This window comes from Lissotriton vulgaris, chromosome 8 (genome assembly GCF_964263255.1).
Source record: "Lissotriton vulgaris chromosome 8, aLisVul1.2, whole genome shotgun sequence".
NCBI classification, from domain to species: domain Eukaryota; kingdom Metazoa; phylum Chordata; class Amphibia; order Caudata; family Salamandridae; genus Lissotriton; species Lissotriton vulgaris.
Genome location: NC_141696.1, coordinates 714,531,873 through 714,558,140, shown reverse-complemented (window position 1 = coordinate 714,558,140; position 26,268 = coordinate 714,531,873).

The following is a 26,268-nucleotide window of genomic DNA, read 5'->3' as shown; positions in this document are numbered from 1 at the left end:
AGATTAGGCAAATATCAGGATGAAGAATTGCTTTTCGTGTGTAAGAATATTACACGGAGAACGAGAAATGTACATGAGATGTTTGCAGAGGTTGCACAAACATGGGATTGAAATAGAGAAGTCCAAGGCTTTACAAAAGACATATTAACTAGATTTTAGTGACAAAGATTTTGAGAGTTTGAATATTTCAGGAAAGGATTTGCAAATCGAAGAGTTAATTAACACTCCAAGCGTTGGGGTGAATTAGATCGATAGGAAGGCAGATGGGCAAGAAAGAAGGAGGATATAATAATGACTTCAGTGGCATTACCACTGAATCCTGTGAGGGAAACAGGAACTGATACAGCTGATGCAATGACATATCCAATGAGGGAGGTACAAGGAGGTGTGTTTCTTCACGTCCCTTGGTCGAGGCAGGATATATTATCATTTATGAATTACTTCCATATGTTGAGAGAGAAGGCATTGGAATGGTATAAACATGTGGAGAAGTTTGTCAAGGTTTCGAACGTTTTGTGGAAGGATTTGGTTTACTTGTTTGATATTGTAGTGCAGACTGATTTATGGATTGAGTGTAAAATTGCTGTAGATTGGCCGAAAGAAGAATATCCAAGAGCTCCAAAGACGATCTGAAGAAGTCATGAAAAAGTATAATCAGGCCATTACATATTTGAAAGGGAGAATTTCACCAAAGGAAACAGTTTGGGTGAGAAAAGACAGGACTACTCAAGAATTGAAAGAGTCAGTTCATGCATATTATGAGAGGCTTTTGCAGGTGTTTAAACAGTACAGTGGTTTTGTGAATATCTCTGGTGAAAGATGTGGGACATTTTGTGTATCGGTTTATGGATGGGCTGAGACCAGAAATAAGTGCCATGATTCAGCAGCATTTAATTTGTTGGCAGAGCAAATCGATCGACGAGATTCTTCGTTATGCGAAAAAATGTGGTGATGATATTGATTAGCGTAGTAAAAGGCTAAAAGAAAAATTGATGCTGGCTCAGATGAAAGCCACAAAGAAAGGAGGATTTTAGAATATAAATACGGATTATCCGTGAGTTTATCAGGGAAATGGTCAGACTACTACTGGTATGAGAGGTGTAGTGACAAATGGAAATACTGTGACGGAAATTATACTGTTGCCACAAGGGAGAGGTCGAGGTGGTTATTTAGAAGAAATGACAAAGAAGTTTCCTTGTCATGCATGTGGCAAGTTGGGGCATTGGAAGCATGAGTGTTAAAGTATAAAAGTAAATACAGGTGAACACAGTTCGTAGATACAGGAGTAGATGGAATGAATCAGATGCAAATGAACAACAGAATTGGAATCAGTAGATGTCAATTGGCAGATGACAGAGTCAGCGATTACCACACCCACCTATGCAACATATGAATGGTCAAGTACAAAGATACAAAGTGAATATGGGTTTCCATACAAATGATCAATTGAATTAAAATGTGCAGGTGTCTTCGCAATATTTGATGCAGTTGGATGGGAATGATTCAGATATAGCTCAATGATGGTGCCTGAGGGGGGAGGAGGAGTGCGGGCTTGGCGCATCCTTCAAGGTAGATCAGTGTGGTCCCTATGTGGATGGCGAATCAGTTACGTTCCTCATAGATACTGGTGCTACCTATTCCACTATGAGAACTATGGAAATTCTCAACCTACCCCTCTCAACAGAAAGCATCCAAGTTGTAAGCGTTTCAAATCAATTGATTAACCCCCCAGTGACTAAACCAATGAAAGTACAGATTGGAGGATTTATGTATTTACACAAATTTGTGGTGTGTGACACAATTCTAGTTAATCTATTAGGAAGGAACTTACTTTGCAAGATGAACTGTTCCATTTACTGTACGCCAGATGGAATAGCATTTCATACAAAGGATGAAGATGTAGTATTTAAAATGGCATGACAGGGAATAGAAGTGAATGATTTATTTCCTCTTTTTACAGTAAATGACTTGCCTGTTGAGAGATACAGTGTTGTCTGATGTGTGGTATTTTTCAGGAAACGACATCGGTTTGATGAAAGGAGTAGCTCCAATTCAGACTACGTTTAAACCAGATGCAGAATTTCTGAGAGCACCAGTTTATAAAATGAGTCCTGAAACAATTGCAGGAGTAAATCCTGTGATTGAAATGTTAATAGAAGAGATTTTAGGGAGTCCATGCAATTCACCTATTATGGGAATTTGCAAACCAAATGGTAAATATAGACTACTGCAAGATTTGAGAAAAATTTATGAGATTGTAATACCTTGTTGTGCAATAATGCCAACTCCAGCAATAATCCTATATCAGATTCCTTTTGAAGTAGAATGATTTTCAGTGATTAATCTGTGTCAAGCATTTCTCTTGATATCTTTGCATCCGGAAAGTCAATATTTATTTGCATTCAGGTTTGGTAACCGTGTTTTGGCATGGTGCAGAGTTCCTCAAGGGTATTCAGAGAGCCCCTCAATCTTCAATCCGATATTGAAGAAATGTTTGGAGTCATTGGTAATGCCTTATAACTTAGTTTTAGTGCAATACATAGATGACATATTGGTTACCTCTGGAACAGAAGAAGCTTGTGTTGCTGATACATTTTCTCTACTGAACCATTTGGCGGTAGGAGGGCATAAAGTGTCACCAGAAAAATTAAAATGTTGTCAAAAAGAAGTTTTCTACTTGGGACATAACATAGAGAAAGGAGTCAGGAAAGTGTTTCAAGGCCGGATCAATGCCATTTTGCAAATGAATCCACTGAGTACACAAAAGGAAGTTCAATGTTTTTGGGAATGGTTGGATGTTGCAAGCAGTGATACTGAGTTTTTCACTGATATCCAAACCATTGCAAAGACAGACACACAAAGACAAGTCAGATCCTATACATCTTGATGAAGAATACATGAAAGCATTTCTTGAATTGCGAGACAGTTTGTGTCGGGCACCAGAATTGGGAATAGCAGACTTCAATAAGAATCTTGCACTGTTTTGCAGTTTTGAAGCAAATTCACTTAACAGCATGCCGTCCAGTGGCATATTTTTCAGCCACATTGGATCCCATAGCTGCTGCTTTACCTGGTTATTTGAAAGCGGTTACTGCTACTAAGCCTGGGCGGAGTTTGCAGAGTTCTGCGCAAAACAAACTCCACTGTGATACGCAGAGCTCTGCAAGCAGTGGAGTGTATTAGATAAATGCCGTTCGCAGTGATTTTTAGTGCTAGGAACTTGTTCGTACAGTGCAATCATTGCGAACGGCACCATGCACAGCACAAGCGGCGCAGTTTCCTTTCTGCTTGTTTGAATAGATTTTTACTTGAGCAGCAGCTTTCTCACCATGAATGGACGGTTTCTCAACGTGAGCGGTCATGAGCATATTCGACCACTCACCAACTTGACACTGACGAACACAAGCGAGGGGAAAAACTCTGCACCGCTACGTGGAGCAGAGTTTTTCAGAAATCCGCGAGCTCCGCATAGCACGTAGTGCGGAAAACTCTGCAAACTCTGCGAGCAGAGCGGAGTTCACTGCCCAGACTTAGCTGCTACTTGCATGAGTCTGGAGCAGAGTGAGATGATTGTAATGGAAATGGGGCATCCATTGAAGGTGTATGTGCCACATTGAGATTTTGTTAACTCGAACTTGCAGATAGCATCTTACTAGCAGTCGCTTAACAAAATATGAGCAAGTGATTTTGGGTGCAGAAAATGTGTCCGTAACAAGATGTACAAGTTTGAATCCAGCTACCTTGTTTGTCAGGTCGACTCCACGGGATCCAATCGCTGCACAATGGTTCCACCTCCAAATGTCACCAACACCCTGAATGTATAAACACAGGGGGTTCGAGTCATTAGGCGAGGGAGAAAAATAACAAACTAAAATAAAAAACGAGGGAAGGGAAAGGCTAGGGTCAGCAGGGAAAGGATACCTGTAACAGAAAACAAGACATGTATCATATAAGTGCTTACTACTACACAGTCCTACTCTCATGAAGTCTCGCTAAATATACTGAGGTAGATATATACCTGAATGACAAGAAAGACCAAGCCTTTGATAGTAAACCAACACAGCCCTTCAGTCACAGCCTGTAATAATATCCTAAGAACACAGAAACAGAGGGTGAATGAAGGTCCACACATAACAGACGCATTTGCACTCTATTGAACCCTCGCATTCAATCAGATCACACATACCACAGACTGTTAGAAGGACTCAGTGTAGAAATGGGGGTCCAAGTATTCAGTAAATACTGCATATATGTTCCAGACAGTGTTCCAGGGAAACGGCAGTGTGTAGGAAGCAAGAACTACAACACTCCGCTCTCTTTCCTTCAGAGGAACCACAATAATGACCCACTAGTAAATAAAGCTTTCTCAACAGTAAAACGTAGTTGCGACCACCACTGAATTCTGTTCATGTGCTCCAGAAGTAAAATATGAACATTGATACCAGGAACGTGTAGTTATCCTCACTACAACGCCCCCGCTTGTATTGCTTCCTTTAATCGCCAGAAGAGTAACGGTGACACGTAGTTAACCTCACTACCGTGCCCCGCTACCTTTACATACATGCAATTGAATGATAGTACGGTAACGCGTGGTTTCGACCGCCACCGCGCTCCGCTAAAACCAAAACCCCGGAAGTCTCCAGGAAGTGTCACTAGCTTCCAAGATAGTAATGCCAGTACAGTGCACAGAAGAAGAATATGAGCCGCAAGGGGCGGCGGCGAAACTGCACAACGATACCTGCGGGTAAGGCTCAACCTCACGGAGGGTGATTCATGCCGAAGGACACCGGAGAACCAGGACAGTCGCTCTCCTGAACGTCGGCTTCAAGAACAAGGGATTAGCGTGTAGAGCAGCCGCTCTCACGCTTGACTCAAACAAGACACAGAATAACGCGCAACCGGAAGCGCTTCTCTCCCGTAGTTGTACTTCCTGAGAGGGGCCTCGAGGCTCATGGGAAGTGTAGTTTTAGCGAGGCAGGCGCGAAAGACAGTGCATTCTGACAGTACATCCCCCTCCCCTAGCGCCTCCTAGGACCAGGCCTCAAGGGGTATCTACGATGGTAGGCACGAACAGCACCCGGAGCATGTACATTTCCAACAGGTTCGCAGGAATCGTCCTCTACTGAGTAGCCTTTCCAGGATACCAAGTACCACAGAACGCCCCTGCGCCACTGAGAGTCCTTAATACTCCGAACTTCGTATTCATTTCCGAGTACCGGAGGCGGGGCCCTTCTCCTAGCCGATAGGGCTGGTTTCAAAAGATTGCAGTGGAATACCGGATGCAAACGCAATGAACCAGGCAATTTCAACTTAAACGCCACTGGATTGATTCTCTTCAGGATGGTGTATGGCCCGATGTAACGGGGATGGAAAACACTTCGCAACTTAAACCGAATGTTGCGAGTCGACAACCAGACCAAGTCACCCACTTGGAACGTGGGGGCCTCCACACGATGTTTATCCTCCCATTTCTTGTACACGGCTTTCGCCTTTTCCAAGTACACCCGAACCTTCTTATGTAGGGCTTGGACCTTCCGCATCTGTCCCAAAACCGTGGGCTGACGAGATACCTCCTCCGGGATGTGCACGGGAAGGATTCGTGCGTCAAACCCGTAAGTAGCAAGAAAAGGAGAAACCCCCACTGAACTATGCCAAGCGTTATTGTACGCTATTTCGGCCATCCATAACAGAGAAACCCACGATTCCTGAGCTTCATCAGCAAAGCATCTAAGGTATTTTTTCAGCGTCTGATTTAACCGCTCAGTCTGCCCGTCAGTCTGCGTGTGAAAGCTGGTGGAGAGTGAGGATTGGATATGCAATGCCTGACACCACGCTTTCCAGAATCTTGCTACAAACTGCGGGCCTCTATCAGACACGATAACCTCTGGGACACCATGCAACCTTATAACATTGGTAAGTAGTAGTTGAGCCGTCTGCCCAGCTGTTGGCAAATTGACACAAGGTATAAAATGTCCCAATTTAGTGAGGCTGTCAATGACCACCAACACCGCTGATTTACCCTGATCAAGTGGCAGTCCTGTGACAAAGTCTAGGCTGATATTCTGCCACGGTTTTCTCGGTGAAGGTAAGGGCATCAACAGTCCTTTCTTCTTACCCGGAAAGGTTTTTGCCCTAGCACACACTTCACACTGACCTATCCAATTAGGGATATCGGTGTTTTCAGACTCCCACCAAAAATGTCTTTTCATCAGATGAACAGTCTTTTTTACCCCCTGATGTCCAGCCAAAGGAGAATCATGGCACCACTTAAAAGCCTTTTTTCTCAGTTCAGGAGTAGGAAGGAACAATTTATTGTCCTGAAAGGGCAAACCATTCACCAAGTTGCGATTGGCACCCTTCGTAACCCAAAGGACCCAAGCATTATGATCTTTTGCTTTGCGTACAATGTCCAAAAAGGTGTTAGCCTGTATAGCGCAGATCACTTTGTCAGGACTTACTATGGCCATTTTTGCTTCCTCGCTTCCATGATCTTCCAACTGATCCCTACGGGATAAGGAATCTGCTTTCATGTTTTCTGCCCCTGGTCTAAAGGTGATGGTGAAATCGTATTCTGCGAAAAAGAGCATCCACCTCATCTGTCTTTGCGTTAAGTGCTTAGCTGTCTTCATATATTGAAGATTGCGATGGTCTGTATAGACAGTAACTGGATGTCTGGCCCCCCAAAGGTACTGCCGCCATTCTTGGAATGCTCTTTTGATCGCCAACAACTCCTTTTCGGCGATGGTGTAGTTCTGTTCGGGTTGGCTTAGTTTCCTAGATAGATATGCCACCGGATGAAGCTGCCCGGTGTCCTTATCTCTCTGAGAAAGCACCGCTCCAATGGCTTCGTCGGAAGCATCTGCTTCTATGACATAAGGGTGTTCTGGTCTAGGGTGAGCGAGTATAGGTGCGGTGGTGAAGGCTTCTTTTAGGTACTTGAATGCATCAGCGGCTTCAGGGGTCCACCTAAAGCTTACTCCTTTCCTAAGCAGTTTGGTCAGAGGGACGGCCACTTGAGAGAACCGCAATATAAACCGGCGGTAATAGTTTGCAAAACCCAAGAACCTTTGCACGTCTTTTACACATGTGGGTGTGGACCACTCAAGTACAGCCTGTATCTTTCTATCGGACATCTGCAGCCCCTCATGACTCAACAGGACCCCTAGGAACTCAACCTTGTCCACACTGAATTCACATTTACTTAATTTGCAAAATAACCTGTGCTCTCTTAACTTTTGTAGCACTTCGGTTACATGCCGTGTATGTTCTATGGTGTTTTCTGAATAAATCAAAATGTCATCGATGTATACCACCGCACTGACATCCACCACTTCTTTCAACACGTCGTTCAAAAAGAACTGAAATGCCTCCGGGGCGTTGCATAGCCCGAACGGCATTACAGTGTATTCATACAAGCCGTATCTCGTTTTGAACGCGGTTTTCCATTCATGCCCCTCTCGAACACGAACCAGGTGGTACGCCCCACGAAGATCTAATCTAGTAAACACCTTGGCGTACCGTACCTGGTCCAACAAAACAGAGATAAGAGGCAGTGGATATCGGTTTCTGATGGTGTTCTTATTCAGCATCCGATAATCCACACACGCCCTCAAATCCCCGTTTGCTTTCTTGATGAAAAACAGGGGGGATGCGGCAGGAGACCTGGATGGGCGAATAAAGCCTATATCAACATAATGATCCAAATACTCCTTCAGATGAGCCGTTTCCGGGTCAGAAAGCGCGTAAACCCTACAGGATGGTATTGTGGCTCCCTCCACCAAATCGATTCTACAGTCATACAACCTATGAGGGGGGAGCTGCTCGGCCTTACTTTCACTAAAGACGTCCCTATAGGCCTGATATTCCACAGGTAAACACACATCCTTTTCAGCAGCGGTAGCCACCATCAATGGAATAACTGCTGGAGAAAAACAAGCGTCCCCCCTTTGTTCCATGTGGGATTTGCACACCTCAGACAAGAACTGAATCGATTTTTCTTTCCAGTCTATGGAGGGATTATGATGGGTGAGCCAGGGCATTCCAAGGATTACCTCGTATTACGGGGCTTCTATGATATTAAGCACCAGCTCTTCCCTATGTCTACCTTCCTTTACATCAACAGTGAGTGTCACTCTCTCCGTTTGTTCGGTTATGAGACCGGATATTAATGGTTTCCCACCAACAGCCAGGACTTCCTCCGGGGTGTCCCTGGGTACCCGATCTAATGACAAGGAAGTTACAAGACCACTATTGATGAAATTCCCAGTAGCCCCTGAATCAATCGTAACAGTTACGTCATATACCTGCAGTTGACACTCTAGTCTCATGGGCATCAAAATATGGGATTCAGATTCATGCAGGGTTAGCACAGTTAACGAAGGTGCTTTCCAGGGTTGTGTTTCTCTAGAGCTTCCTTCCTCCCCTCCGCAGACCTCCTCTTTAACGCCACCAACTGTGACGGCTACTCTCTTATTTCGAGACCATGTACCAGAACTTTTGGGTTTGGAAGGATAGTCCCTTACATAATGACCTTTCTTGCCACAATACATGCAGAGGCCAGCCACCCTACGACTTTCTTTTTCTTCTCTGGTTAAGGGGGAACGGACCGCCCCGATTTCCATCGGTTCGGAGGTCGTGTCCGGAGAAGGCAAGGCCCTACGTGGAAGCCATTCCGGTCTGGAAGAGCCCTTCTCCCATCTTCTCCTGTCCCCTCCCCTATCTGTCATTCTGCCATCCAGTCTCAGGGTCAGGTTTACCATATCAACATAAGTAACCGGTTGGGGATCTATTTGAGCAATGACGTCTTTAAGGCTATCCCTTAAGCCCTGATAGTATAGGGACATTCTTTTCTCCTCTGGCCAGGAGGTCTCAGCCACCAACCGATTGAATTTCGTAAGGTACGTTATCAAGTCAGATCTGCCCTGTCTCAATTCAAGAAGCTCTCGGTCTGCACTTAAAGTGGTGGCCCTTCGGTCAAACACCTTCTCGAATTCAGTGCGAAAAGCCGACCAATCCGAAAGAATGGGGTCGTCTTTCTTTACCAATGGTACTGCCCAATTGGCAGCATCCCCTACCAAATATGATATCGCAAATGCCACTCTAGAATGGTTGTTAGGAAATGATGCAGGCTTACACGAGAAGTGTAACATAACTTGAGTCAAAAACACCTGAGTTTTAGCAGGGTCTCCTGAATACCTCTCCGGACTAGCCAGAGGAATAGGGGGGGGGAACCGTCACCTGTATCTGAGGATTGGATGATGAAAAGGGATTTCTAGACAACCTATCCACCTTTTCCTTTAAAGCAGTGGCTTCCGCTTTCGAGGAGGCCAGCTCCTGTTGAACCAAAATCAGAGCTTGCAGAACATCATCCATGGTGGCCATTGTGCAACAACTGGACCAGGCAGAGCAACGTTCGTGGGCGCGTTATTCTGTCAGGTCGACTCCACGGGATCCAATCGCTGCACAATGGTTCCACCTCCAAATGTCACCAACACCCTGAATGTATAAACACAGGGGGTTCGAGTCATTAGGCGAGGGAGAAAAATAACAAACTAAAATAAAAAACGAGGGAAGGGAAAGGCTAGGGTCAGCAGGGAAAGGATACCTGTAACAGAAAACAAGACATGTATCATATAAGTGCTTACTACTACACAGTCCTACTCTCATGAAGTCTCGCTAAATATACTGAGGTAGATATATACCTGAATGACAAGAAAGACCAAGCCTTTGATAGTAAACCAACACAGCCCTTCAGTCACAGCCTGTAATAATATCCTAAGAACACAGAAACAGAAGGTGAATGAAGGTCCACACATAACAGACGCATTTGCACTCTATTGAACCCTCGCATTCAATCAGATCACACATACCACAGACTGTTAGAAGGACTCAGTGTAGAAATGGGGGTCCAAGTATTCAGTAAATACTGCATATATGTTCCAGACAATGTTCCAGGGAAACGGCAGTGTGTAGGAAGCAAGAACTACAACACTCCGCTCTCTTTCCTTCAGAGGAACCACAATAATGACCCACTAGTAAATAAAGCTTTCTCAACAGTAAAACGTAGTTGCGACCACCACTGAATTCCATTCATGTGCTCCAGAAGTAAAATATGAACATTGATACCAGGAACGTGTAGTTATCCTCACTACAACGCCCCCGCTTGTATTGCTTCCTTTAATCGCCAGAAGAGTAACGGTGACACGTAGTTAACCTCACTACCGTGCCCCGCTACCTTTACATACATGCAATTGAATGATAGTACGGTAACGCGTGGTTTCGACCGCCACCGCGCTCCGCTAAAACCAAAACCCCGGAAGTCTCCAGGAAGTGTCACTAGCTTCCAAGATAGTAATGCCAGTACAGTGCACAGAAGAAGAATATGAGCCGCAAGGGGCGGCGGCGAAACTGCACAACGATACCTGCGGGTAAGGCTCAACCTCACGGAGGGTGATTCATGCCGAAGGACACCGGAGAACCAGGACAGTCGCTCTCCTGAACGTCGGCTTCAAGAACAAGGGATTAGCGTGTAGAGCAGCCGCTCTCACGCTTGAATCAAACAAGACACAGAATAACGCGCAACCGGAAGCGCTTCTCTCCCGTAGTTGTACTTCCTGAGAGGGGCCTCGAGGCTCATGGGAAGTGTAGTTTTAGCGAGGCAGGCGCGAAAGACAGTGCATTCTGACATTGTTACCGATTCCTAGTTGTGAAGTTGTTGTGTACAAAGCAGATCATGATTGCTTGGATGTGACTGAATTGTGTACAAAACCAAGACCTGACATACGGGATACTCCATTATCTGAATCTGAGTTTGTTTTGTTTCTGGATGAATCATGTTTGAGAGATTTTAAGAGTACCTTGTGAGCTGCATATGCGATTTGTAAGGTGATGAATGTCATTGAAGCATCATGGTATAAAGGAGTGAGTTCAGCACAATTGGCAGAGTTAACTGCGCTGACTAGAGCATGGTGTATTGCAAAGCAAATGCGAGTAACCATATTTAAGGATAGTCAATATGGTTTTGGGGTGGAGCATGATTTTGGGCAGTTGTGGTCTCAACGTGGGTTTTTGATCTCTTTGAGTTCACCCATACAAAATGGAGACTGTGTACAAAACCTACTAATGACACTACAATTGCCAGCTCACATTGGGATGGTGAAATGTCCAGCACATAAATCTGGTTGTGACTATGTTACCGTTGGCAACAGATATGCTGAGGAAATTGCACATTTTTGTGCTCAAAATTCACATTCAATCAATGGGGAACATTTGAAGCAACAATCTGATGAAACAGAATGCAGATTAATGTTCTCAACTGTTGAAACATGGGAAGTAATTAGAGAATTACAAGATGCAGTTACTGAAGCAAAAAAAACAAGGGTGGGCCAAAGCAGGATGTACACGCAGAGCAGATGATGAAGAGTGAGTTTACACCAATGGAAGACCTTTATTGCCGGATAGTTTGTTATCACAAATGGCGAGAGTTTGTCATGGTCCGACACATGTAGGCAGAGATGCTATGATAAGGCTTTTCAAACAGTCATGGTTCAATCCAAAATTCAGAGTCATTGCAAAGAGTCTGTGTCAGAGGTGTGTGACATGTCAACAACATAATGCTGAGAGAAAAACAGTTGTTAGCTTGGGTCGAATTGGAAAGCAGCAGGTCCTTTTATGCATATGCAGTTGGACTTCATAAACATGCCTCCTTGCAATGGATTAAAACATGTCTTGGTGATTGTGTGTCTGTTTTCATGTTGGGTTGAGGCATATCCAACAAGACGTAATGACAGCCTAACTGTTGCTAAATTGCTGCTTAGAGAGCTCATACCTTGATTTGGATTTCCATCCTTGTTCGAATCAGATAGAGGAACGCACTTTAATAATGAAATAGTGCGAATGATTTGTGCTGCCTTACAAATTGAGCAAAAATTGCGTTGTACTTATTGACCTGAGGCATCTGGTGTGGTCGAGCAAATTAACAGCACAATAAAATCACGATTGGCAAAGGTTTGTCCATCCACAACACTGATATGGCCTGATGCATTACCGTTGGTGTTGATTAATTTGAGAAGTATCCCAGACAGAAGAACTGGACTGTCTCCAGATGAAATTGTTATGGGGAGGGCTATGAGACAGTTAACAGTCCCAGCAAATCAGCTTGTGAACATATCTGATGACTTCCTGCTCGATTATTGTAAAGGATTGGCGTATGTAGTGCATTATGTGTCTCATCAGGTTGGAGAAGTTGTAACTAGTGTCCAAAAGGGACAAGCACACAATTTGAGTCCCGGTGAATGGGTGCTCGTGAAGAAACATGTGAGGAAATCTTGTTGGGAATCTCGTTGACGTGGCCATATCAAGTTATTCTTGGGACAACAACAGTTAAATTGGTGGTTTGCATAATTGAATGCATGCTGCTCACACTCGTCGAGTCCCATGTGCACTTGAAAGTACAGAGTCAGTTGAAGGTGAACAAAGAAAACAGAAAGATCCTGAACATACTGAGGATCATGTAGAGTGGGCACAAGCTACTGGGTCTTGCAACACTGTTACTGTTGCAGCTGAAAGAAAACTGGTCCTTGAAAGTGATGGAGAAAAAGGAAAAAGGGAATCAGTTAAGCGGAATCTTGAATCAAGTGAAGCAGACAGTGTTTCTGGGAAACGAGCAAGAAAAGGTGATAAATGGCCTGGAGGAGCTAAACAGTTCAAGACTACTTTGAGCGAAAAGATCTCAACAACTGTAGTTGAAGTTTCTAGCCAATCCAAACAAAGTGATACAGATGAAGAAGAAAATTCAGTAAGCAGAACAAAAAGAGCACAAATTCCAAGTTGAAAGTACACAGCTCCTAAATGGACATATTTGTCCACCACAAATAATTGGGAAAAAGAATTCATTGTGTTCTGTTCCAAAGACAACTCATCATATGAGCCACCCTAAAAGAACTGTGCATGAGAAAAGAGGGTGAGAAAAAAAAACAAGGGAAGATTTGAGAATAAGGCTGTGACCTGAAGCTCAGATAATGCTGTGACGTGAAGCTTTGGAAGTGTGTGATACTTAAAACTTGCCAGTCTAAACCTTGCTAATCTAAACTGACTGAATATTTTCTTTACAATTATTTGTAAAAAAAAAATTTTGTATATAAAATGGAAAGAATTGAGAATAGTAATCAAAATCAATGCTGAAATAGGTGAAAATCTATAAATGCTTGATTTATATGTGTTCTTGCAATATTGTTTGTCCGGTTGGTGTAAGTACTAATTGTGCCTTATTTAATGTTGTCTACTAATCCTACTAATGATTATGTAAGTGCACTAACAGAGGTAGCAATGACTAAAACTAAGCTGAAGCTGAGGAGCAAAACGAGCACTTCCCATCCTGACTGTTACTGAGAGCAAATCAGAGAGATCGTTGTTGCAAAGGGGAGTTGCACTGGAGCTCGGAGCTCAGTGGAGCTGGCGAAACCTACATCGCTGTTCCCGGCAGACTGCATTTCTAATCGATTCCTGAGGTATGGTGGCCCGTCAAACCCACCGGACCGCAACCGAAAGCCCCAGCCCTGCAGGAGCGTGACCGTGGAGGGGGATGCTGGATGCAGAGGAGGAGCGGGTCATTCCAGCACTTGATTGCACCGTGGCACATTGCACATTGCACCGCGCCACCCCGCACCGCTCTGCTCCCGCAACCACCACAGGTGAGCTGAGAAGCGGGTGTTGGGTGTTAGGAGCCAGGCGGCGGGAGGTGGAGGAGAGGCGCAGTGAGCCTGCTCTACCCTGCTTGCTCGCTCTCTGCCCATGCTCCTGAATCAGCTCCTCTTGGCCCCTCTCAGTCTCGGACAGTTCTGAACAGCTTTTGATCTCATATTGCCGCCCGCTTACCTGCTGCCTACCTGCCAGTACTGAGGCTGGTAAAAAGCATCGGGGCTCAGAGCGGGGTGGCGGCTTTAGAGAGAGTGGGCGGTTTGTAGTTCAAGAGCTGCATCAGAGCGTTGGAGCCGTGTTGGAGTTCTCGGAGTGGAGTGGCCGCCTGTCGCTTGCCGCGTGCTGCCTGCTGAATGGTTCGAAAGGTGGAACCCAGTTCGAAGCCGCCAAAGCCATAGGCAGGTTGTGCAGCAGTTGCTGGCTGTGTTGAAAGGAGTAGGTGAAGTGAGTGGGCGTGGAGCGGGTGCAGAGGTGTTGCGGCCGGTGCCACGAGGAGCAGGAAATGAGCCAGGTGGTTCCTACACCCAGCGCCCTGGAGTCAGCGCCCTGAAGTCAGCGCCCTGAAGTCCTGTGACCGAGCAGGTGTGGAACAGGTAAGCAGAGCAGGTGATTTGCACCCCTGAAGTTTGGATTCCCGCCCTGCCTGCCCTGAACTTGTGCCTCTGTGCCTCAAAAGCAGCGCCGAGTTGAGTGAGTGAGTGAGTGGACAAGAAACGGGAATCCCTCACAATTTGAGCAACTTGTGCTTAAACTCCAGACTGGACTGGAGGAATGCGTGCCTGTACCAGTGCCACCACTGTACCAGTGCCAGTCCCCGCAACAGGAATTGCTCCGTATGAACCCCAGGTCAACACCGTGTTATTTGTGACCTCTGCGGGCCTGCAGACCCCTCGGCCCTCCAACCTACTGCAAGAGGCAGCAGGTGTGGGGTGGAGGTAGCGGGTGATTGAGTGCAGGTCAGGTCAGTTGAGGTCAGTGGAGGCTGTGGTGGCTTTGAATTGCTGGTGCATTGGACCAAGCTTTACGTCCTGTCTATTGTTTATCTGTGCTGTGTGACCTGTGCTTCAAGTTCAAGAGGCAAGAGATCAACATCCCTGATGGCCCTGTACACACCAGGGGGGGAAGGTGACGGTCAGTGACAGTCAAAGGCAATGTATATAAAACAAAGGAAGAGTGTCATGCGCAAAGGAGTCTGTGTGAAAGCACAGAGGCAAAGACTGTAAAGAAGTACCCTCTCAAGAACACAGTGGAAACCTTCAAGGGATTTATTGGAAGCCCTCACTCACCAACCTGGTTGGTGACATGCTTCATCATCGGGCCCACCAGGAGAAGCCGAATGCCTCCCTGGTGTGCTACAACGCCAGATTACGGCGGAGCTGGATTTTGTGACAGTGATGTGAAAAGTGATGTTAAAAATGTCTGAAACTGTACCAACCAAAAAGATTTTATTCACTGGTTAGTTTAGACATAGTTAAAAGGTATGTGTGGGAACTACCACAAATTATGATGGGAGTTTCCACTTAAAGTGGGGTCAACATGTTTCTGCCCTTAAGTGTAAGAATTACATGGGCATTCGTCAGGACCGTGTAGCGTGTACCTCGGCGGTATGGGCGCGCTAAGGCCCACCCTAACCAGAGGACATGAAAGTTAAAAAATTGCTCTATGTGTAAAAAAAGTGCAAGAAAACAACACAAACCACAAGTTGTGGGAATTACCTCCACTCAGAAGAACCTGTGTATTCTGGAATAAAAAGACAAACATACATATAAGACAAAACATATACTTAATGCTCGATCATTAGGAGGATGATTGCCAGAACAGTCTCTGCGTTAAGAATGCTGTGAGTTGGTCTAAAAGTAGACCTTGTGCCATACGTCTATTTTAGTGCCAGAAGAGCTGTATGGTTCCCCAAAGGGGCATTACTGGTGTGTGGGCATGCACTATGGCGAAAGGTATACAAGCCGCTGGACAGAGCGGCTAAATGTACAGCACTCGGTGATAGCGATCAATGAGCCATAGCTATACGTCCGGAAGTGCTAATTCCTAGAGGAATTAGTGTAACACACAAGTGTAGAGTTTGAAGATCTCACTTGTGTTCAGAAAGATCCACGCCCCATGGGTCTCGGGAGGGGGGTGGAGGAGACTATGGCACACCCTGTAGGTAAAGGAAAGCCTTGTAAATTTACGTGCCAAAAAAATCGTGACAAACAGAACATTTACTCAGCTCATGATTAGTGATGCGAAGGATCCTTACGCCCACAACGCCTAGCACCCGCTCGGCACCTAGCTTCCCCTGCTCCGGACCCCGTGGATGTGGGTCGAAGCGCCGAGAAAGCTAATGTGGAGTGCCGGTGGGGGCAGGACTATGCGAGATACGTGGGGCAGCCAATCAGCAGCCCGCCATCAAAACGAGGCTTTAAAGGCAAGCTCGTTCGTAGCCCAATCACAGTGCCGCATTGGGGCGAGGCTTGGACCATCCGAGTGAGTAAACAATTCAGTGAATTGCTAGAGTCAAAATCCCCGGAAAAGACTCATTGTCTGCTAGGTCAGATTTATGACTATGGGAAAGATCAACGGCAGCAAAAAAAATATTAGTGCCGTCTGTGCTTTAATGAGAGGATGAATTAGAATTAAAATTTAAAATTAAAAAAGAGAGAGGGGTGTGATATTCGAGCAAAGGACAAGGGACATAGGTTTGCAAAATGTACAATACCGCACGTATAGGGGCGGGAAGCTGGAACTAAACCCCAACTCTTTAATCATAGGCAGTTATCTTCCTTGGAGGAAGGTTGTGATGGTCTTTGTACATGAGGGGGAGGTCAGCGTTTCAGTACTGTGGACCAAGGGATCTGGTCATTGAGGCCATTAGGTGTGTGCCCAGTCTATACACCCAGCGTTCTTCTTTCTCAAATAATATGCTGGCAGTGTTTGCTGCTGAGTCGATTTGTTCTTTGATAGTCCATCTTAGATCATTGGGTGTATGGTTATGTTGGATGAAGTGCTCACTCAGTTTCGTTGTCACTTTTCGGCATCTGATATTGCTGCGATGTTCGCAGATACGCGGTTTGACTTTTCGAGTAGTCATCCCAACATATCTTTTGCCGCATGTGCAGGTGTTGAGATATGACATTCATTGAATTGCAATTTGTGTGTTTCTTTTGAATCCATGTTTTCCCTGGTTCTAAGTAAAGTTCTTTTGTGTGTGTCATCAAATGACACACACTACAATTGGAGCATGGATAGTGCCCTACTATTGGTGAAAGGCCCCATGCATTGGTAATAGATCCAGAGTTGTGATGGTTGGGTTTGTCAATCTTGGGTTGTGTATTAACAAGGGTGTCCTTGAGGCTGGTAGCTTTTTTGAAGGAGAAGAGTGGTTTTTGCCAGTCTTTTCTGTTGGTCCTGATTATACTCCAGTGTCTGTTCACAGATTTTTTCATCTGGTTTGAAAGGCTGCTGTAAGTGGTGACACATGTTAATGGTATTTCTGCAGCTTCCTTGATGGTATCCTCTAGAAGGCCCTCACGTGGTTGATTTCTGGCCCGTTTGTTGCCCTTTTCAAGTTTTTTTGTCGGATAACCTCTTGATTTTCTAGCCACAGCTCTAGACTCTATCGTCTGGGAATACCAAACACCAAAATCCTTCATACTCCAATGTGCGACGATAGCCCTTAAGGAAAACTACTTTGAACATAAGGGCAAACTATACCTGCAAACCACTGGAACTTCGATGGGCAGCACATTTTCTCCCAGCGTAGGAGGTTTGTATGTCTATGACTTCGAATCCAGACATATTATACCATCTGACAACCCCTTTTCCTCCTTCATAGGATTATGGAGGAGGTATATTGACGACATCCTCCTAATTTGGAAGGGCAGTCAAGCATCCTTGGAGCATTTTCTGAACTGGATAAACACCCTGGATACCTATCTCAAATTTACGCACAGTTACAGTAAAAAAGAAGTCATCTTTCTGGATGTGGAAATCACGGTGAGTGGCACATCCTTGACCACAAACACACATTACAAACCAACAGCAAAGAACAACCTCTTGGAATTTTCAAGCTTCCATCCCAGACCACTTAGGGAGAACCTTCCCTACGGTCAATATCTCAGAATATGCAGGAACTGCAGCAGTGTCACTGATTACAAGAGCCAGGCAGCGGATCTAACACAGAAACTAAAATCAAGAGGTTATCCGACAAAAATACTTGAGAAGGGCAACAAACGGGCCAGAAATCAACCACGTGAGGCCCTTCTAGAGGATACCATCAAGGAAGCTGCAGAAATACCATTAACATGTGTCACTACTTACAGCAGCCTTTCAAACCAGATGAAAAAATCTGTGAACAAACACTGGAGTATAATCAGGACCAACAAAAAAGACTGGCAAAAACCACTCTTCTCCTTCAAAAAAAGCTACCAGCCTCAAGGACACCCTTGTTAATACACGACCCAAGATTGACAAACCCAACCATCACAACTCTGGATCTATTACCAATGCATGGGGCCTTTCACGAATAGTAGGGCACTATCCATGCTCCAATTGTAGTGTGTGTCATTTGACGACACACACAAAAGAACTTTACTTAGAACCAGGGAAAACATGGATTTAAAAGAAACACATAAATTGCAATTCAATGAATGTCATGTATCTCATCACCTGCACATGCGGCAAAAGATATGTTGGGATGACTACTCGAAAAGTCAAACAGCGTATCTGCAAACATCGCAGCAATATCAGATGCTGAAAAGTGACAACGAAACTGAGTGAGCACTTCATCCAACATAACCATACACCCAATGATCTAAGATGGACTATCATAGAACAAATCGACTCAGCAACAAGCACTGCCAGCATATTATTTGAGAAAGAACAACGCTGGGTGTATAGACTGGGCACACACCTAGATGGCCTTAAAGACCAGATCCCTTGGTCCACAGTACTGAAACGCTGACCTCCCCCTCATGTACAAAGACCATCACAACCTTCCTCCAAGGAACATAACTGCCTATGATTAAAGAGTTGGGGTTTAGTTCCAGCTTCCCGCCCCTATATGTGCGGTATTGTACATTTTGCGAACCTATGTCCCTTGTCCTTTGCTCGAATATCACACCCCTCTGTCTTTTTTAATTTAAAATTTTAATTCTAATTCATCCTCTCATTAAAGCACAGACGGCACTAATAATTTTTTTGCTGCCGTTGATCTTTCCCATAGTCATAAATCTGACCTAGCAGACAATGAGTCTTTTCCGGGGATTTTGACTCTAGCAATTCACTGAATTGCTTACTCACTCGGATGGTCCAAGCCTCGCCCCAATGCGGCACTGTGATTGGGCTACGAACGAGCTTGCCTTAGAAGCCTCGTTTTGATGGCGGACCGCTGATTGGCTGCCCCACGTCTCTCGCATAGTCCGGCCCCCACCGGCACTCCACATTAGCTTTCTCGGCGCTTCAACCCACATCCATGGGGTCCGGAGCAGGAGAAGCTAGGTGCCGAGCGGGTGCTAGGCGTTGCGGGCGTAAGGATCCTTCGCATCACTAATCATGAGCTAAGTAAATGTTCTGTTTGTCACGATTTTTTTGGGGCGTAAATTTACAAGGCTTTCCTTTACCTACAGGGTGTGCCATAGTCGCCTCCACCCCCCTCCCGAGACCCATGGGGCGTGGATCTTTCTGAACACAAGTGAGATCTTCAAACCCTACACTTGTGTGTTACACTGATTTCTCTAGGAATTAGCACTTCTGGACGTATAGCTATGGCTCATTGATCGCTATCCACGGCTTGTATACCTTTCGCCATAGTGCATCCCCACACGCCAGTAATGCCCCTTTGGGGAACCATACAGCTCTTCTGGCACTAAAATAGACGTATGGCACAAGGTCTACTTTTAGACCAACTCACAGCATTCTTAACGCAGAGACTGTTCTGGCAATCATCCTCCTAATGATCGAGCATTAAGTATATGTTTTGTCTTATATGTATGTTTGTCTTTTTATTCCAGAGTACAAAGGTTCCTCTGAGTGGAGGTAATTCCCACAACTTGTGGTTTGTGTTGTTTTCTTGCACTTTTTTACACATAGAACAATTTTTTAACTTTCACGTCCTCTGGTTAGGGTGGGCCTTAGCGCGCCCATACCGCCGAGGTACACGCTACACGGTCCTGACGAATGCCCATGTAATTCTTACACTTAAGGGCAGAAACATGTTGACCCCACTTTAAGTGGAAACTCCCATCATAATTTGTGGTAGTTCCTACACATACCTTTTAACTATGTCTAAACTGACCAGTGAATAAATTTTTTTTGGTTGGTACAGTTTCAGACAATTTTAACATCACTTTTCACATCACTGTCACAATATCCAGCTCCGCAGTAATCTGGCGTTGTAGCACACCAGGGAGGCATTCGGCTTCTCCTGGTGGGCATGATGATGAAGCATGTCACCAACCAGGTTGGTGAGTGAGGGCTTCCAATAAATCCCTTGAAGGTTTCCACTGTGTCCTTGAGAGGGTACTTCTTTACAGTCTTTGCCTCTGTGCTTTCACACAGACTCCTTTGCGCATGACACTCTTCCTTTGTTTTATATACTCAACCCGGGGGACTAAGAGTGCCTCTTACACTCTCTCTATAATTGTTTCACGAGTCAAAGGCAATGGCCAGGAGCGGAGTGAATAAAAAAACGCCCTTGGGTCCTGATACTCCGGTTTTCTGCGGAGTTCATTGGTCCTTTGGCCTGGGCTTGTGGTATAGAAGTATAGTTTTCCGGACTGCCCAGTAAAGATCAGTAAAGGCCAGTAAAGAACAGGACAGTTGTGGTCAGCTGAGAGCATTGAAAACTCCAACCCCATTACCCTCAAGCAGCCTAGTAAGCTGTAAGAAAATTTAATTAAGTATCTTGTAATGCCATCTAGGTGTCTGCGCTCAAGCGTAACAGCGAAAACAGCAGCAGGCTCAGAAAGTTTTTATTCGAGCAAGAGGAGTCCCCTTAAACTTAAAAAAACCATTAGGCACAGGAAAAATAGGGATCCCCTTTCTCATCTGACAATGTACCCATCGGTGATGTCAATGTTTACAAAAGGTGTAAGGAACTTCAAGCATGGGAAGGGTTTAAAGGAGGGAAAAAAGGAGGTCCAGGAAGATGAGGTGATGGACACTCATGTAACATCAGAGAATGAGGAGGGCATCCAGTTCACTAATTTAGAAGTCAAGGCAGCCCTTTTCCCTGCTGTAATCATTCAACAGAACAATCATGGTGAGAATTCCCAGTTGTTGGTATCTGTACAGCCAACAGGTGAAATTGCTGTTTTACATATAGGAGGGGTGGGTAGCAAAACGAAAATGGATCTGTCGGTGGGCAAAGTAGAAGGCCCCCGAATAAGAATGTGAAAAGAAATGGATCTACCCCATTATCTCCATCGGCAGGATAGGTATCCCTCTTTGACAATCCTCAAGTCTATACAAGAAGTATGAACAGATTTGAGCCTGGTTTCTCCCCGACTAAATTGGGTGAACTGTCACTAAAAGTGCCACAGAGTACAGAACTTAGCTTTAGCTCTGAGATGGGGAAAATGGAGGATTACACCCTACCGGATATTGCTAAGCAAATAGAAAAGAATGAAGAACTGATGGCACAGCTAAAAAAGACAGGCGCCATTGAGATGGATCCGGAACTCTATCCGGTTTTATTACCCGGTCAACCACATGTGCCTGCTCTGTGTAGTAGTACACCCACTAGTTAATCCCATGCTCATTTATTAGAACTTTCTGCTGAAAGGACATCAGGATTATTACTGGATAAGGGGGCAGAGAACATTATGAACACATTTGAGAATGCGCTGATGGGGGGAACCTTGGAGATTTTTTACGCACTAGAGATAATTCTCTCCTCAATTTTATCTTTTCTAGAAAAAAGCACAGTAAATACTGATCATATATTGGAAGTCCTCTCGCCCGTACTGATAGGGGTCCTAGAGCTCAATCAGATCAAGCAAGCCATAAAGAATTTGGTAAAGGTTCCTGAAGTACCCAGTCATTTATGTCAAATATGTAACGGGATGCCAAAAAGTGGTACTAAATTTGTGGATGGGGAAACGAAAGAAATGAATGAGGGGTCTAAAAGTATCTCACTTCGAGGTAGTCCAATTGTAAGTTTACCCCCAGTTAAACTACATGAGAGTGCACAGCATACCAGCCAAGGGGAAATTCTGAATTTAAAAGTATCCCCAGTAGCTCCCCCATTACGAGTCTACTCTATTTTTTTTTTTAAAGTAACCCAAACAACCCAAGCCTACAGTTAATTGAAGAATGAGCAAATACCTCAGATATTGTACCCTTAGGGTAGGCCCCAGTATTGAGTGAAGGTAACATCAGAATTGGTCAGAGGGGTAAGAAGAAGAATAGGAATGGACGTATCCCTAAACAGAAACAGAAAAAATTGCGGTTCCCTCCAGTAAGCGAGGAAGTAAATAGTACAAAATCTACTCCAATTAGAAAGAATAAGGGGACTTTGGAGCAACTCATATTGAATACGGGTCAAAATACTGGGCAAGATAATGATAATCAGTCGATCTGTTCGAACCTGCCGCTAACTCACCCACAGTGCCAAGAGGGCCAGGAATAAAGTGGGATAAATCATGAGATAAGTAGAGACCCTATATCAGGAAATGGAATGGAAAACTTATGTGAGCCTGCAATAGATCAATATGCAGCTACAGGAAGTGCCCCACTCCATCCCCGTGGACGTGATACTTTCCCAGCACGGTTTGATTCCGGCCAGGGGATAGTTGGGGTGGGGAACTTGTTCACAGTTTTTAACAGTAATAGGGGCAAGTTAGAGAAAGACTCAGTCTTAGGGCAGCACAGTAATTGGCCAATAAGGAATACTGGGCCAGAAGTCGGGCAGGTGAGCAGGACCTTGTTTTTTGTCTCTCTGTTTGAAACTGAACCAATGTTTTTGAATAGAAGTGCCCTCCTACAGATGTTAACAGAAATAAAGGACTTGGGTCCAATAACAAGTAAAAATATTGAGATGGTCTACTTAGACTGGAGGAGCACTCCCCCAAGTACTAGAGTTGCATTCTCGTCAGGGGTATTTTAAAAAAAAAAAAATTATTTGTTGATTAATTAAAACCATTACAAACAGCAGAGAGCAAATTCAATGTACAACCTGATTTAAGGAGAACGATAAAAACACAGAACCAGTGCGGAAAAGAGACTAGCCAATGCTCATATACATACTTAATTCAACTGCAGTAGTATGAGAGAAATGAACCATTTAGCTGCAAAAGTTAAATAAAGTGCAACGAGTTGACAATAAACAATTTAGCAGCAAAAGTTAAATAAAGTGCAATGTGCACTCTAATTCCAAATCAAATACTTTGGATGAGAAGCAAAGAATTCTGATAAAACCATTTTAAACTTAAAATAAACGTAGGATACTATCCCCGAGCTGATTTGATGTACTTTGTGGCAACAGCATTAGAGGCGTTACTTATTAAAGTGCAAAATGCGAGCGCCTAAGGTTGTACCTCGACTTGTAAGAAATCAAATACTAATGATGAAAATCATGTAACACCATAGATTAAAAAATCATGTGCTAGCAGCAGATATTAACTATAAAATGGGGTGATACATTTGTAACAATTAAATAAAAACGTTTCTATAAAATTCCCCCGTGATCCCTTAAAAACATTTACTATTGTAGAGCCATTGATATTTTAGGTAGCATGCATTACATGGATTTCATCGGTTGCAGTGTCTTCCTTACATAGTTTTGTTTCAGCTATAAGGATATACTTGACAAACTGATGAATTAATCCAGCTGTAATACCTCTTAGACATACAATGATTGCAGTTCTGCAGGTTATGGCTCCCATTTACTTAAAAAACAGTTTTAAAAACATCTTTCGTTCAACAAGCAGTTTTGGGCACAAAGTTACAATATGCTGTAGAGTTTCTTCATTCTTACCACATAATCTACAGACATTAGAGAGCCAGTTTTTTTCCCATTTTGGGATTCCATCTTTGGTTGGGTATCCCCCAAACCGTAACATCATAAATTTATTTTTAATATAAGGTTTTAAATAAAATTGCAGTTAAGGCTGGGGATACAGGTTAGTAAAAGAGTTTGCTATTGTCCAAAGATGCTTTTTTCCCCTTAAATCGTCTTTGTCCGTTATACAAGACAAAAGGGCTGCTGATTGATTGATTGTTTTTTTAAAAAACATTTTGCACCTTGTTTCATCCTCTAAGTTCGGACAATCAAAGGCATGCAAACATTCGTTTAAATAAGTTCGCCAGCTTCCCGAATAGGCCCCTCTTTGGATCTCAAGCCAACAAAGGTTAGCCAACGAGCCTTCCTCCGATCTGGATACTAACAATAAAGATTTTAAAAATGTAGATTGTCTAACGAGACACTGTTTCTTCAATCCAAATACCAGTCTAACATTGGCTCGACTAATGTTTTTTGGGATTCTAAAAAACGATTTATATGATCTTATTTCAATATAATCTAAAGGTTTTGCATCTTTGCCACAAAAAATAACAGAACCATAGTCCAATGATGGAATTAACTTCGCTTTCATGGCCTTCATCAAATGGTCATGATTTGGGCATAGTAACTTATCCCTCAATTTTCTAAAGGCAAATGTAAGAGATGAGCCTTTAGCTTCTAGGTTGTTAAAATGTTTCCTAGAAGATAAATTGTGATCAAATGTAATACCCAATTATTTATAAGTTTTTACACAGTCAACAACCATACCGTTGATATTCCATTCTTTAACACCTAGTTTACCTTTTCCCATAGTCATAATTTTTGGTTTTTTTAATATTTATTTTTAGACCATTGCTTTTAACATAAACGTTAAAAGAGTCTAATAATCTTTTAAGGCCAAAAACTGTCTGACAATAAAATAGTGTTGTCAGCATATTGTAAATATTTAATCTCTTGGCCCATCACAGAAGGGGAATGAGCATTAATATCTTTAACACGGGCAGGGAGATCAGACATAAAAAGATTAAAAAGGCAAGGGGCCAAAACACAACCTTGTTTCAAGCCGGTGTTTGTTTCCAGGCGTCGGGTTGTATGTCTACCATCGCCTACTTTGATCTTGACCCAAGTATCCGAATATTGCAGTTTAATCATTTTTAAAAGTGTGTCGGATATTCCCCAATCGTCTAATTTTGACCATAATATGTCCCGGGGCACAGAATCAAAAGAGGCTTTTAAATCAATAAAAATATATATACAGATTTTGTTTCCTAATTTTAGCTCTTTCGCCTAATAGTGTTAATAAAGCTAAATTTCAGTAGGTTAATTCTCCCTTTCTAAAGCCGGTTTGTAAATTTGGTATCAGTTTTTCTTTTGAAATCCATAATTCCAATTCTTCTAACAGGCAGGTTGCGAATATTTTAGCATCAACATCAGTTAGGGCTATTAATCTATAGTTTGCTGGGTTATCTTGGGGGCCACTTTTGTAAATTGGTTGAATGATACTACCCTACCAAGAATCAGGAATTTTACCGGTTCTAAGTACACCATTAAACAGGAAGGTAAGAACCTCTGGCCAATCCTTCAAGGTAGCTTTAAATATGGCATTTGGCATTCCGTTGGGCCCAGGGGCACCATTTGATCGAATCCTATGTAGTACTTTTTTTACTTTGTCAACCGTCCAAGGCTCAATAACCGAGGTATTTGTTGGAACTAGCCTCGATATTTCGGTTATCTCTGGACAATTATTACGCATAAGAGTCGTTTTGCCATAAACAAACTGAGGGCCTAATTGAACCATTTTAGTATTTTTTAGAAAAGACACCCAAGTTGATTTGTCAATATTTGCGCTATTGCTTCTATTGTTTCCATTTTCTAAATTATTGATTAAACTCCAGAAGAGCCTAGGGTCTTTAGATTTGCAGGCATGATGTAATTTGGACCAAATTGTTTCATAATACGCTTGTCTGGATTTCCAAATTTCATTCCTGTAAACCTTTTTTAATTGTCTGATTTGTTGGGCTACCACAGCACTAGTGGACCCATTCGCTTTCCTATATAGCGATCTTATGGTTTTATTGAGTTTACTTTTAAGATATTTTACGCGAGGGGAAAACCATTCTAGGTTCCTTTGAGTTAACGTCTTATCACCTGTAGAGTTTAAATTAGAAAAATTTGACAAAAGCGCAGTACATACACAGGGCCAAAGATCTACCGGACCTTAATCCTCGGATATCGCATCTTGCAAATCAACAATTAGGCCAGCTAAAAATTCTAAGATATCCTTTTTAATTTTATCATTCCATATGAGCCTCTTTAGATTGAAAGCGGAATATGCTGTTTTAATTATTCTTGACTCAGGCAGATAATCGAACACAAAAGCAAGGGAAATAACTTGAGGGTTGTGGTCGCTCTCGATCCTTGGTACAACTTGATAACTTTGGACTGCCTTCACAAGTTTTTCCGAAATTATGCTATAATCAATTATCGAAGTACTAACACTTTGAGAATATTTAAGGTATATTTTATGAACTCACAATTAGACCATTCTAATAGGATGGATGATGGTACCATCCATT